The sequence below is a fragment of the Lepus europaeus genome, chromosome 19, assembly GCF_033115175.1.
Source record: "Lepus europaeus isolate LE1 chromosome 19, mLepTim1.pri, whole genome shotgun sequence".
Lineage (NCBI taxonomy): Eukaryota > Metazoa > Chordata > Mammalia > Lagomorpha > Leporidae > Lepus > Lepus europaeus.
Window position 1 is genome coordinate 34292248 of NC_084845.1, and position 14968 is coordinate 34307215.

At 47.0% G+C, this 14968-nt stretch overlaps 1 pseudogene; it reads left to right on the plus strand.

The window, feature by feature from the left end:
• Window positions 1-14742, plus strand: part of LOC133747695 (peptidyl-prolyl cis-trans isomerase A-like) — a 65876-nt pseudogene extending 51134 nt beyond the window's left edge.
• The last annotated feature ends 226 nt before the right edge of the window (window positions 14743-14968 follow it).

The following is a 14968-nucleotide window of genomic DNA, read 5'->3' on the forward strand; positions in this document are numbered from 1 at the left end:
TTTTTTAAAGATTTATTTATTTACTTGAAAGTCAGAGTTACACAGAGATAGAAGGAGAGGCAGAGAGAGAGAGAGGGAGGGAGAGAGGGGTCTTCCATAAGCTGGCGCATTCCCCAATTCCCCAGATGGCCACAACAGCAGGAGCTGCACCGATCAGAAGCCAGGAACCAGGAGCTTCCCCTGGTCTCCCATGCGGGTGCAGGGGCTCAGGGACTTGGGCCATCTTCTACTGCTTTCCCAGGCAGAGAGCTGGATCAGAAGTGGAGCAGCCGGGACTCGAACTGGCACCCATATGGGATGCTGGCACTGCAACCGGTGGCTTTAACTACCATGACACAGCACCGGCCCCTCCCATGACTTTCTTAACACAACTCCAGGGGATAAGGCCCCTCTTCATACCAAACTCTTGTCTTCTCCATGTCACTTCTGTTTGGAAGTCACATTAATTACACCCCCAAAATCAATTTTCCCCTCTAGTCAACTGGATAATAGGATCACAGCCCCTATTCCTAGAAAGGGTTCTTTAAAAAACATTAAAAGATTATCATGATCTAGATTCTCTTACCCACATGTTACCCTGGATTCCAAGGCGGAGGAGCCCCGAGCAGCTCTAAAATCAGGCCAATTGGAGCGAGAAATGAATGACTTCCCTCAGTAGCCTGGGAACCTGGCACAGAGGAATAATGTATTGGCCTAACAGCCACTGCAGATGCTGCCTCTCACCCTGCCAGAAACCCTCGGGTCGCCTCTTGAACGCCTACCTCTCGCCTGCTGCCCTTTCCCCTGCATCCCTGTCTACCCCAAGCTTCCCATTTCACACACTTAGAGAACATCTCCAGTCTCCCTGCATTCAGCCACTCCAGCTTCCAGGGCACTAGGAGTAACCACAAACCTCTCTTTAAGCTGATAGCATCTAGCATGATGGTTCCCCACGGCACATTCTACAATGTTGGTTAAGTCCTTGAACATGTGCCATCTTTCTTTTCATCCTCACAAAAACTCTAAAAGGTTGGTTGTATGTCCTTTTAATAGGGAAGAAATGGAGACTGAGAGAGATTAATTTAATAGAAAAAAAAAAAAAAAGAAAGTCTTCTTAGAGAAGATGAATTCCAGCTGGGGCCAGCAAATCCAAGGCAAGAGCAGAAGGACACATTGGGAAAACAGTCACCTGCCCAAACCTACCTTCCCCAAAGCATTCCTGTGTCAGCCAGCTTCCCATTACTATAATGAAATGTCTGAGACAGCTACTCCTCACAGTTCTGAAGGCCTACGGTACAAGATGGAGCAAGCCCCATTGGTTCAGCCTCTGCTGATGGCCTCCTTGCTGGCAAAGTCCCAGGGTGGCAAAGGCATCACTTGGCAGAGCCGGGGAGTGCATGTCTATGTCTGTCTCTACCCCTATAAAGCCTCCAGGATTCACTCATGAGGGCTCCACCCTAAAGACCTAATTCAATCCGATCACTTCCCACTTCACCTCCAAACACCACCAGTACCATCAACACGTGACTTTGGAGTGCAGTGAGTGCACTGAGCTGTGTGAGCTCAGTGGGACATACCATACTTCAAACCACACCATAGCAATTCCATTAAATCCCACCAGGCCCCCAACACTCCAACTGGGCAGGTCCACTGTGGAAGGTTTGGGGAAGCTTCATTCCAGAGAATAAGCTCCTTACATGGCATTCAAAGACTTTAGAGTTGGATGAAGGACTTTCTGAGAGACCTGGACTGCCCTGTGGCAGAGCTCTGGAGAAGGCACGAGCGCTCAGATAATGCAGGGGGACTCAATCAGCCACTGCTCCCACCAAGCCCTACTCCTGCTAATTCCAGGCTACTTCACACATGCGTGTGATCTGTATGGACCCTAAAGGCTTTTGAGTTTGTGTTACTTTGCCTACCAGTGTGGGAACCAGTTAGGGAAGGGAGGCAACAGGCAAGAGGTGAGGGAGGCCTGTAGGGAACACTTCAGGACAGAATCGGTGGGTTTGGTGAGCCAGGGAGCTGGAGGTTGGGATTGAGGGAGGGTGGGCTCTCAGAGGAGGGGGAGTATCTCTTGGTTAATAACATCAAATCCCTGCGGATGTGTGTGCAGACATCCGGTTTGTCCTTCATGTGGCTGTCTGACCCCCAAGTACCTCCCTCAAAAGGAGAGGCTGAGAACTTGGAGAAGGGTCTGAGCTGGACTTCAGGCTCTGTAAAAGTTGTCAGAAGCAAAACAGAATTGCTTTTGTCAAATCCCAAGCAAAAAAAAAAATAAAATAAAGCGAGGAGGTTGTGAAGGAGGGGACCTCATGCTCATGCCTGATAATAAGAACTATCACAGGAGGGCTGGCGCCGTGGCTCACTTGGCTAATCCTCCACCTGCAGCGCCGGCACCCCTGGGTTCTAGTCCCAGTTGGGATGCCGGTTCTGTCCAGGTTGCTCCTCTTCCAGTCCAGCTCTGCTGTGGCCCGGGAAGGCAGTGGAGGATGGCCCAAGTGCTTGGGCCCTGCACCCATATGGGAGACCAGGAGGAAGCACCTGGCTCCTGGCTTCGGATCGGCACAGCACGCCAGACGTAGCAGCCATTTGGGGGATGAACCAACAGAAGGAAGACCTTTCTCTCTGTCTCTCTCTCTCACTGTCTAACTCTGCCTGTCAAAAAAAAAAAAATTAAAAAAAAAAGAACTATCACAGGAGACTCTGCCAGGACCACAACTTGCACAAAGGCCGCCACAACCTCATTTAGAAAACACTTCTGCAAGGACATCTGCCCCACAGCTGGCTGTGCAACCTTGAACTGACATACTCTTCCTATTGGTCCTTATAGCCAAGGGTTGTTGTTTCAAAGTAGCACACACATCCTCTTCATTTTGCTTCTAAAGCCTTCCCTCACCTTAGCCCCCTTGAATGTACACATCATATACCATGGCACAGGTGTTCCCATTGCAGTGCTTCTCCCATATAAACGTGCTCACCCCTGCAGAGTCTGTTCACTATTTAGGTCAACACTGCATGCAGGTGACATGTGAAGCCATGCACAAAGGTGTAAGTAGCAAGAAAGAAGGAATGAGGGAGAGGATGGAGCCATGACCGCAAGCCCTAGAAATGGACCCTGAGCTTGGGAAGCTCCTACTCCAGATCTCTCCCGTAAATTTCTTCCTGCTTGTTGACTAAGGCAATGCTGTCTGAACAGACAGAACTAGAGTAGCCCTGGTGATGCAGGAGCAGAAACCTGCATGACACCCTGCCCTTGGCAGTGACCAAACCCCTGCCCCTTTCATTCTTTAGTCATCCTGTTCAGGAACAAACTTCCAGGGAGTTTGGCTGAGTGTCTATAGCAATGCACAGATATATCCCTAGGAAGACTTGCTCTAGATTCCAGGAAAGGGACAAAGGTAGCCCCATTGCACAGAAGAACATCAGATGGTTGGGCCCAACAGCTTGATAGGACTCGGAATAACCTGATCACCAGGCTCTCCTACTCTTAAGCAGCAGGTCAAGAGCAACACCACTCTCCTGACCTAGACTCCCGGGATATTCCCACAGTCAAAGAATGACTCTGTTTTAAAGGGCTGAGCTCTCCACAGTGAAAGTGCTGGGATTTTTTTCCTGCATGAAACATGTAACTTCGTGCACTGTGAAACCACTTGCTTAGTTGGCATCTTCATTTTATCATCTTGCAATTTAATTTTTTGTTTCTGCTTTCCACCTATGTATCAGTTTACCACCACCAAGAATTCTGTCCAGATTAACAGCCTTGAAACTGGTGTAGACAGGTAGTTAGCTGGTGAATGAGGAGAAGCTGAGGATTGCCAGTAGCACCTGCACACACGTGCACCCCAACCCCCTTCCCCTGCCATGCACACTGGCTGGAATTACCTAACATGACTACAGGTTTGGTGCACCCATTCTCCCTCCTGCACCTGAGCCTCACTTCCCATCATGCTCAAGATGCCATGACACTTCCCTAGAGATGACATTTGGGTGTTCCAACCCTACATGGAGATGCCAAAAAAGGGGGTGGGGGGACCTTGAAGCTAGTAGCACCCAAGCCCCGCCCTAACTCCACCTTCTTGCCTATTCAGTTAGGCCCATCCCCTGCATCACCCCATACCCTCTAAAAGGAAAGCCCCGACTTTGGTAAGGGCAGCAGCCTGCCCCTCCCCAAGAAGAGAGGTTCCTTCACTCACCTCTGAGTGTGTACAATCCCTTTCAGTAGATCTTGCTTCCCTGTACACTTCTATAATTCCTCCTTGAATTCTTTTCTTTATGGAACCAAGAACCTGAAACAAGCCCAGCTTTTTGTTTCTCTGCAACGAAGTGATAGTTTTGGGGTTGGTGTGGGGAGTGAACCAGTGGAATGGAAGATTTTCTCTCTCTCTCTCTCTCTCTCTCTCTCTTGGTCTCTACCTCCCTCTGCAACTCTGTCTTTAAAATAAGTAAAATAAACCTTTTTTAAAAATAAATAATAAAAAAGAATGTAGAGATATTTTTGCCTTTATAATAATCATAATATGTAAAAATATTTGACAGGCTATAAGAAAAATAATCCCAGAGCTGTTTAATATCCCAAGCTCATATCACCTGTCCACCTCTTGGCCAGAAAAGAACAGGAAACCTTCAGTGCCCATCCTCCCAAGACCATAGCCAATGAGAGGGAGGCTCAATGAGAGGGAATAACACCCCCTTAGCAAAATCAGGTGCTTTGCCAGGTCCAGTTAACCACCCACAGACAACTACACTGATCATGGGGAAGGGATATTTTGTGTGAGCTCACAAATGACTACTTATTTAAGAAAGCACGCACAGTGGATGGTGACAGAGTCCAGGCTCTTCCTCCCCATCTTCTCAAAACCACACAAAGACAGTGTGGAGGCCAAATACGGAGCAAACACTTAGGCAATGAGTTCACGGCCATGCTCCAAGTTCAGCGCAATGTTCAAATTCAGTGATTGCCAAGTGAAGAAGCAAACAACCAGCCATGAGCTCAAAAACACTCTTGAACTTTTAAAAATACACCCCTTGCAAATGAGGACTGTTGAAAAATCTTGGGAGGCAGGCTCCCTGCTGGCACCCCCACCCCTACCCCATGCACCACAGCCAAGGCCCACAGTGATAAGGATGATCCTCACCTTGCATCTGCACTGCCTAAGGATTGGGGCCTGGGAGAGTCAGTTCCCTCTGTTGACAAGAGCACGGAGGCTTAATGAGTTAATATTTTCAAAAGCCTTCTGAGCGCTTTGATGAGAGCAGCTGCACCACTACAAAGCAGCCTTTCATCTCTGAGGCGGAAATAGGCTCTTTTCCCACCCCTCCACCCAGCTGGTCCTGCTCAGCCCCGCCAAGACCACTCTTCCCTAAAGGAGAGGAGAGGAGACAGCTCCCACCGAACGTGACCTGTGAGCCACTGACCTCTCTTCCTTGGCCTAATACACCTTGGCGGATTTTGCCCGTGCAGCATCAGCAGCGGCACGAGCAGGCCTGCTGCACTGCTCCGTGCCATCTGAGGGAGCAGAGAAATCCTTCTGCTGGAAAATAAATGCAAATAGATTCTAATCAACAGGAAGAGCTCAATTAGAGCCAAGTTCAGCATGCTTCAAAGGTGTTGCTATTTTCTGCCTGGTTTACTCCACGCAGCCGTTTCAAGGGGCCTCTGACCTTGGGCGGGAGCTGGCAACAGGCACTGCTCCAGACAAGCCTGTAACTGGACCAGCGAACTTCCCACCGTCTTGGATGTCTTCCGAAGCCAGCAAAGGGCAAAGGCTCCTTGTTAGCAACGATGTTTGAGTTTAGAGCCATGTTTCTCCTCTTGCACGCCCACAGCAAATCTGTCAGGGTGCTGAGTGCAACTCAACAAAGACCTGTGCCTTGGCCACAGGTCTGAAGGGCCCTGGCTACAATAGACCCCAGGGCATTATGACCATCTGCATAAAGTATTCAGGACTCTTTCAAGCTGCAAGAGACAGATTCCTGCCCAAGACACCTGATAGAATGAGGGGCTGGGGCCATTGCTGCGGCAGGGCAGGTTGAGCCGCCACCTGCAGTGCCAGCATCCCTTATGGGTGCCCATTCAAGTCTTGGCTGCTCCACTTCTTTTTTTTTTTTTAACTGAGTATTCTTTTTTTTTTTTTTTAAGATTTATTTTATTTATTTGAAAGACAGAGAGGTCTTCCATTGGCTGGTTCACTCCCCAATTGGCCACAATAGCTGGAGCTGTGCAAATCCAAAGCCAGGAGCCAGAAGCTTTTTCTGGGTCTCCCAAGTGGGTGTGGGGGCCCAAGCACTTGGGCCATCTTCTACTGCTTTCCCAGGCCATTGCAGAGAGCTGGATTGGAAGAGGAGCAGCCGGGACTAGAACCTGGCATCCACATGGGATGCCAGTGCTTCAGGCCAGGGCTTTAACCCACTGCGCCACAGTGCCGGCCCCTGTTCCACTTCTGATCCAGCTCCCTGCTGATGCACCTGGGAAGGCAGTGGAGAATGGCCCTGATGCTTGGGCCCCTGCACCCATGTGGGGGTCCCAGAGGAAGCTCCTGGCTCCTGGCTCCTGGCTTTGGCCTGGGCCAGTGCAGCCAGAGCCATTGCAGCCATTTGGGGAATGAGGCAGCGGATGGAAAATCTCTGTCCCTCTCTCTCCCTCTCTGTAACTCAGCCTTTCAAATAAACACAATAATCTTCAAGCAAACAAAAACGCAGAGTATGATAGCTGAGGCAGAAAGCCAGGCCCTGAGTTGTGGTTCCAGACCTTGGCCAGAAATCCTCTCTAGCTCTGCCATCCTGGGAAGCGTCCTTAACCATCCTGCAAGCAGCTACTATTGTTTTCTCTGGTTTGTAAAGGACACAAATCCTGACAACATCTCAAAGCCATCATGAGAAGTGGAAGGGGGGGGATACTTGGCACAGTGCCAGGTGCATAGCTCATGTCCAGTAAACGGTGGCTGAGAGACTGCCTTCCACTTGCTATGAGTGGTACAGCTGGGCTGGAAAATGTTACCAGGGACTCAGTGGAAAAGAGCTAATGGCCAGAAACTCGAGGAAAATTTGCCTATATCCCCCTGCGGGCGTGTGTCAAGGCACATCGCTGTGAGGCCTGTCAGAGCCTTTAATGTGTTGCCAGCAAGTTTAGCTTTGGAAAACACGGAGGGAAATAAGCTTACCTATATAGTTTTGCTATAAAAATACCAGTAAATATCCAAGATACATGAATGTCCTGAAGGCCAAGTGCAGAGATGCTGAACCAGCATATTCTCAGCCCATTCTCCAGTCGCCCAAATCAACCATCACACACTCTGACAGGTGCACAGAGACCTCCAGCTGCAAGTGAACAGGAACCAGGCAGGCAGCAGGCTGAGGCTGGAGGGCCTTGCTAAATTATCTTCTATTTTGCTTTTGGACTTAGTAAGTTGCTGGTTTCGTCTTGTCTTTTAATAATAGCTACATTTTTCCTCTCTATTTTTTTAATAAAAAAGAAGAAAACTGGAAATTGAGTTGAGACAATTGTGTTGTTCATTCTGTCAATTTCATTTTTTTGCAAACTTTGTTTAAAAATAAAGTAGTTCCGTTCATTCACTCTCCTAGTATCTACAGCCCCAAATGAGAGCCTTCCTTTTTATTACAAAATCTAGATCGGGAAAGTGCCTTTTCCCTGGAAGAAGTTTTTCAGAGCTGTATGTAGAGGTAGGGCAGAGCCACTCCAGTGCAAGGCCCTCGTCAGCAGCAGTGAGCTCTGAGACCCCTCTGGAATAATCTGGTACTGTCTCTCATGCAAAAAGAGGCCTCAGAGCCCACCAGCCAGACTCAGCGACTTCTAGTTCATCCATTCACCTTTTCTTGTCCTTTGAAAGCTCTCTGCTGGCCCCAAAGTCTTCCTTCATCTGACCAGGGGTTGTGGAGTTTTTCTGTGATCTCAAAAAGACCTATGGAAACTTGGGCACACATTCTAAAGATGAAAAGTGACAAATCAGTATTTCCAGTCCCTCAAGTCTTGACCTTCTGAGATTTATGCCTACATGTGGCCTCTCCGAGGATAAGCTGAACTCAGAACAGAGGTACAGCAGGAGAAACCTTTGCTTGTGATGCCAGCATCCCATATATGAGCACTGTTCATGCCCTGGCTGCTCCGCTTCTGATCCAACTCCCTGCTAACGTGCCTGGAAAAACAGCAGAAGAGGGCCCAAGGGCCCCTGCCACTCACTTGGGAGACCCAGGAGAGAGTTCCAGGCTACTGGCTTCAGCTTCAACCTGGATCAGTCCCAGCTGTTTCAGCCATTCAGGGGGTGAATCAACCTCTCTCTCTCTGCCTGTGAACTAAAAACAATCCTTTATCTAAAAAAGGGAGTCCCAGTTTGTCCCCAGGTAGAGGTATGGACGGGGTCACTGCTCATTCCTTTCAGATCCGAGTTACCTTTTTACAGTCATATCTCACTCATGTACAAGGACAAAAAAAAAAAGGGTTAAGAGTTCAATTTGCTCTGGATTTGGTTTCCAGTCATATGATCTGAGGCAGATAACAGCCCAAGACTCACTGGCCCAGTTTCATAGATGAAGAAGCTAATAATTGTCTCATAAGCCATAGCTCTATGTGACAGAGAGAGAACATAAATTAAGCTCTTAGCTCAGCTCCTGGAACATAATTAATGCCAACCAACATTTACTGAGGACTTAACATCACCATCATTAGAAACTAACTAATGGACACTAATGGGCAACTAATGCCCAAAAAAGAGGAGGAGAAAGAAATGGCATAGAATTAATCAAGAAGGGAAGCAATCATGTAAAATTACAGGTTGCTTTGGGGTTCAGACAACACTGGCACCATGGGAAAACACAGACAACACCCCTCATTCTCATTCTTCAGCTAAGAGATCCTGCCCTAGGGAGGTGGAGGCATTTGCCCAGGGCAGTGCTGCCAGGCAGAGCTTCTGCCCCAATTCAAAGGCCAATTGATTTCCCACAAAAAAAGTGTGAGCTCCCCACCAAAAAAAGCCAGCTTTGTAACCAACCAGCTCTGAAAGCACACTCAATAAGGAGTCACACTGGGAAAGGCTGGAGGAGACTTAGGGGACCCTCATCCTTGCCACCAAAACTCTACTGCTCATCAGTGTTTGACAGTGAGACAAGACCCGCCCCACATCCACCTGACACTTGTTCTGTCCACTCAACTACACTTGAAACCACCAGCCCAGGGCCAGCGCCGTGGCTCAACAGGCTAATCCTCCGCCTTGAGGCGCCATCACACCAGGTTCTAGTCCCGGTCGGGGCGCCAGATTCTGTCCCGGTTGCCCCTCTTCCAGGCCAGGAAAACCTTTCTCTCTGTCTCTCTCTCACTGTCCACTCTGCCTATCAAAAAAAAAAAAAAGAAAGAAACCACCAGCCCTGCCCAGGGGTGGGAGCTCTGGGACAAGCTCATGGGACCATATCTTAAGAAAACTGATGACTTTTCAAAATGAGCTAAATAGTAATTAAGGGACATGCCATCTTGCTGGGCGAGTGAGGGCAAACTTTAGCGAAGAAATTATGAAAACTACCAATAGCACAGAGACTCTGAAAGCCAGCAGAGAGGAACAAAGCATGCCACTGCTGCCACCTGCTGCTGCCACCCACCACTCTTTCCCTGGATCCTTAGCCAGGGGACACCATCTTGCTGGAAAGAGGTAAGCAGAAAATGCCATGACTCCTGCAGACCTCACTGACTTCAAAACCAGTCTAGAGCATTGACTGGGGTCCAAGCAACAACCTTGCTCCAAGAAAGGAATGAACACTGCCTCCCTGAGCCCACAGAGTGCCAGACCCACAGCGCTGCTGTGAAGCTGCTAAGCGCCCTCTACCTTAGGAGGCAGTGAGCAGCCCTGTCACTGCCAGAAACTGCCAGAGACAGAGCAAGGACACATCCCAGGGCAGAGAGCAGGCCCCTCGGAACCCTGCAGCTGCGGGAATTCAGGGTACACGTCCTGGAACTGTGCTCACTCACTCTGTGTCATTAGGGAAGCTCCCTTGGTTTCTTGGAGCTAGTCACCAGCAGCAGGTCATACACAATCCCGGAGGACAAGACCTGAGGAAGACCCCTTGTACAGAGCACTGAGTGGCCAGCGCACAAGCCCCAGTGTCACCCCTGCATGCCCTGCAGGAACTGGAGGTAGTCCCTTCCATGCCCTGCAACTCTGGAACCATCACTGTTGGTGAGACAACCTCTAGAGTTACATTCACCTGTGCTATCTGGAAGGCCCTAAATGCATTCTTCTGCTTCTGGTTGATGGCTGTCAGTCCACAATTCCCAGCACAACTGGCTCTTACTCTGTGAGACCTGGGAAAGGACTCCACTGTGTCCTGCAATTTCAAGCCTGCAACAATTAGCACTATAGTACTCTACACCTCCTAGGGAAGAATGTATCTGCATTCCACTGCTCCAGGTCCATACCTGCCAGTGCTCATTCCCCCGCATAATCTTTATATGCACCCTGTGGGACTGGGGCTAGATCTCCTTAACATTCCCCAGTGCTGGGACCCAGGCTGTTGGTGTGACAAACCCAAGCATTCCTCATGCCCACACAGCCAGGCTTGGGGAATGTCCCATCCACATCATACAGTCCTAGGGCCATAGCTATTGGTTCCGTAAGTCCCAGTATCATCCAGACTTCTCTGGTGGGACAAGGGGGCAGACTTCTTTGTGTTCCATAGCACCGGGAGCATGGCCACAGCCATCACAAACTTAGTGTAATTGATATCCAACTCTCTGGACAAAGGCATGCCTTTGGAAACTCACACCCACTTCAAGGTCATACTACCATCTCCCAGAACTGCTGTAGACTAGACAACTGTGGCACTCACAGACACAGCTGTTGCTGATTACAACTGAAAAATTACTAGGGTTACATTTCTAGGCTCATCTAGAACCAAAGTCAAAGCAACAACTCAAGTGACACCCCACATTTCACCTAAAAAGAAAAGTTTTTTCCAATGAAATCTACTCCACAAAAAGATGGAACTACTACAGCAGATGCACAGACATCAACATAGCAACACAGAAAACATGTAAAAGAAAGGAAGCATGATGCCTCCAAAAGAACACAACAGTTCTCCAGCAATAGAGCTTTATCTGAAGAAGATCTATGAAATGCCTGAAAAATAATTCATAATAATGATCCTAACTAAACTCAAGGAGACACAAAGACATAGTACAAAAAGAAAACTAGAAACCAATATCTTTTATGAACATAAATGCAAAACTTCTCTGGAAAATATTAGCAAACCAAATCCAACACTACACCAAAAAGATAACACATCACAATCAAGTGGGATTTATCCCAGGGATGCAAAAGTCGTTCAACATTTACAAATAAATCAATAAATGTCATAAATCATATCAATAGAGTGAAGAACAAAAACTGTATGATCAGAGAAAGCATTTGACAAAATTCAACAGGCCAGCATTGTGTCATGGCAGGTAAATCCACCACCTGCAACACCAGCAACCCATATGGGCAACCGTTCATGTCCCCGCTGCTCTGCTTTGGACCCAGCAACCTGCTAATGATCTGGGAAAGACAGCAGAAGATGGTTCAAGGGCTTGGGCCCCTGCCAACCACGTGGTAGACCTGGAAGAAGCTCCTGGCTCCAGCCTGGCCCAGTCTGGCCATTGCAGCCAGAAGTGAACCAGTGCATGGAAGATTCTCTCTCACTTTTGCTCTCTGTCTCTCCCTCTCTCTGTAATTCTCACTTGCAAACAAATAAATAAATATTTTTAAAATATTAAAAAAAAGAAACTTCAATTAAGTAGGAATAGAACCCGCTGCCTACATGGGATGCCGGCACCACAGGTGGAGGATTAACATAGTGTGCCACAGTGCCAGCCCCTCTTTCACCACTCTTAATATAGTTTTAGAAGTATTGTCAAGAAGAATTAGGAGGGGCACCGGATTCTGTCCCGGTTGCTCCTCTTCCAGGCCAGCTCTCTGCTATGGCCTGGGAGTGCAGTGGAGGATGGCCCAAGTCCTTGGGCCCTGCACCCCATGGAAGACCAGGAGAAGCACCTGGCTCCTGCCATCAGATCAGCGCGGCGAGCCAGCCGTGGCAGCCATTGGAGGGTGAACCAACGGCAAAAGGAAGACCTTTCTCTCTGTCTCTCTCTCTCACTGTCCACTCTGCCTGTCAAAAAATAAAAAAAGAAATAAAAAAAGAAGAAGAATTAGGGAAGAGAAGGAAAGAAAGGGCATCAGAATTGGAAGGAAGGATGTCAAAAGACCTGTTTGCAGATGGAAAAACCAAAACATACCATCAAAAAGCAGTTAGAACTGATAAACCAGTTTACTAATGTTGCAGGATACAAAATTAACACACAAATAGAAAGCATGTTTGTATACCAATAATGACCTAGCTGAAAAAAGAAATCCCATTCACAATAGCCACAAAAATGTCAAATATTTAAGACTAAATTTAACTAAAAAAAGAAAGATCTCTACAATAAAAATTATAAAACATTGATGAAAGAAATCATGGGCACAAATAAATAGAAAGATGTTCCTTGCTCATGGATTGGAAGAATTAATACCATAAAATGTCCACACTACCTAAAGCAATCTACAGAGTCAATGCAATCCCCAACAAAATAACAAAGATAGTCTTTAGACATTAGGTAAAAATTCCTAAAATTCATATAGAACCACAAAAGATCCAGATTTGCCAAAGCAATCCCAAGCAAGGAAAAAGCAAGTCAGAGGCATTACAACACCTGATTTCAAAGCATACTACAGGGGTACAGTAATTAATACAGCATATACTGGCATAATAACAAACATATAGATCAATAGAACAGAATAGAGTCCAGAAATTAATCCACATACATACAGCCAATTGATTTTTGACAAAGGTGCCAAGAATATACATTGGCGAAAAGAAAGTCTTTTTAATAAAAAGTGTTGGCAAAACTGGACAGATGTATGTAGAAGAATAAAATTAGATCCCTACCTCTCACCATATACAAAAATCAACTCAAGATGGATCAAAGACCTAAATGTAAGGCCTGAAACTATAAAATTGCTAGAACATACAGGAAAAACACTTCAAGACATCGGTGTAGGCAATGATTCCTTGGATAAGAGCCCAAAGTGCAGGCAAGAAAGAAAAACTAGACAGATGGTATTATATCAAACTCAGAAGCTCCTGCACAGCAAAGAAAACAATCAATAAAGAGACATCCCACAAAATGGAAGAAAATATTTGCAAGCTACTTAGCTGACAAAGATTAATATCCAGACTATATCAGCAATTCAAAAAACTCAAAAATAAAATACCAGTCAAAAAAGAACAACTGCAAATGGCCAATAAGTATATTTAAAAATGCCCAATATCAGTAGGCATCAAGGAATGCAAATCAAAAATCAGATATCACCTCACTCCTGTCAGAATGACAAAGTAACATTCCGGTGAAAATGTGGAGAAAGAACTCTCATACACTGTTGGCGGGAATTAATGCAGCCCCTGTGGAAAACAGTGTGCAGATTTTTAAAATTTTTATTTATTTGAAGGCAGAGTGACAGGGCAGGGGGTGTGGGGAGAGTCAGAGGGAGAAAGAGATCTTGCATCTGTTGGTTCACTCCGAGGATCCAGGTTGGGCCAGGCCAAATCCAGGAGCCAGTAACTCCATGCTGCTCTCCCACACAATGACAGGGGCCCAAGTACTTGAGCCAGCTTTTGCTGCTTTCCCAGGAGCACTATCAGAGAGCTGGATCAGAAGCAGATCAGCCGGAACTTGAACCACTACTCTGATGCTGATGATGAGAGGATATTGGCATTGAAGAAGCAGTTTAACCTGCTGGGTCACAATGCCAGCTCTGTAGGTATATTAGAAACCTAAAAATAGAAATGCCATACGTCCCAGCAATCCCACTACTGGGTATACAGCCAAAAGGCATGAGATCATTGTATCAAAGAGATGCTTATTCCACCATGTTTATCACAGTAGCCAAGATATGGAATTAACCAAAGTGTCCACCATCAGATGAATGGATGAAGAAATGTGGTACATACACATCACAGGATACTATTCTGCTATAAAAAAGAATGAAATCCTGTCACACAGCAGCAAAATGGATGGATCTGGAGGACATCATATTGGGTGAAATAAACCAAACACAAATGCCACATGTTCTCTTTCATATGTGGGAGCTAAAATTTTTTTTAAAAAAATCTGAACCCAGAATGTTGATACTAGAGGACTGAATGAGTGAGAGAGATAGAGTTTAGATTTAAAACAAAAAGGGAGCTTTGCAGACACTGTTGTCAGCCAAGCTGCCCAGCATCAGCCATAGGCAACCCTGAAGTTTCTGTTGACATCACTGTCAATGGCAAGCCTTTGGGCCATGTCTCCTTCAAGCTATTCACAGACAAAGTTCCAAAGACAGCAGAAAATTTCTGTGCTTTGAGCACTGGAGACAAAGGATTTGGTTATAAGGGTTCCTACTTTCACAGGATTATTCCAGGGTTTATGTACCAGGGCGGTACACATGCCATAACTTCACATGCCATAACCGCACAGGGGGCGAGTCCATGCATGGAGAGAAATTTGGTCCTGGCAGCTTGTCTATGGCAAATGCTGGACCCAACGCAAATGGTTCCCAGCTCTTCATCTGCACTGCCCAGAGTGCATAGCAGGAAGGCAAGCAGGTGGTCTTTGGCAGAGTGAAAGGGAGCATGAGCATTGTGGAAGCCATGGAGCACTCTGGCGAGACCAGCAGGAAGCCAACCATTGTCAATTGTGAATAATTCTAATAATCTGACCTGTGCTTTTATGTGAACCACCAGACCATTGCTTCCACAGCTCGGGAGAGCACCCCTCCACCCCATCGATTTGCAATATCCTATCATTGTGCTCTCACTGCAATTCTTGGAGCTCCATGTTTTCCCTCCTCCCCTCCAAGTCCAGCTGGATTTCAGTCAAAGTTATGATTATAAAATAAAAACTCAAGCAAGAAACAGAGGAAGCTGGGTG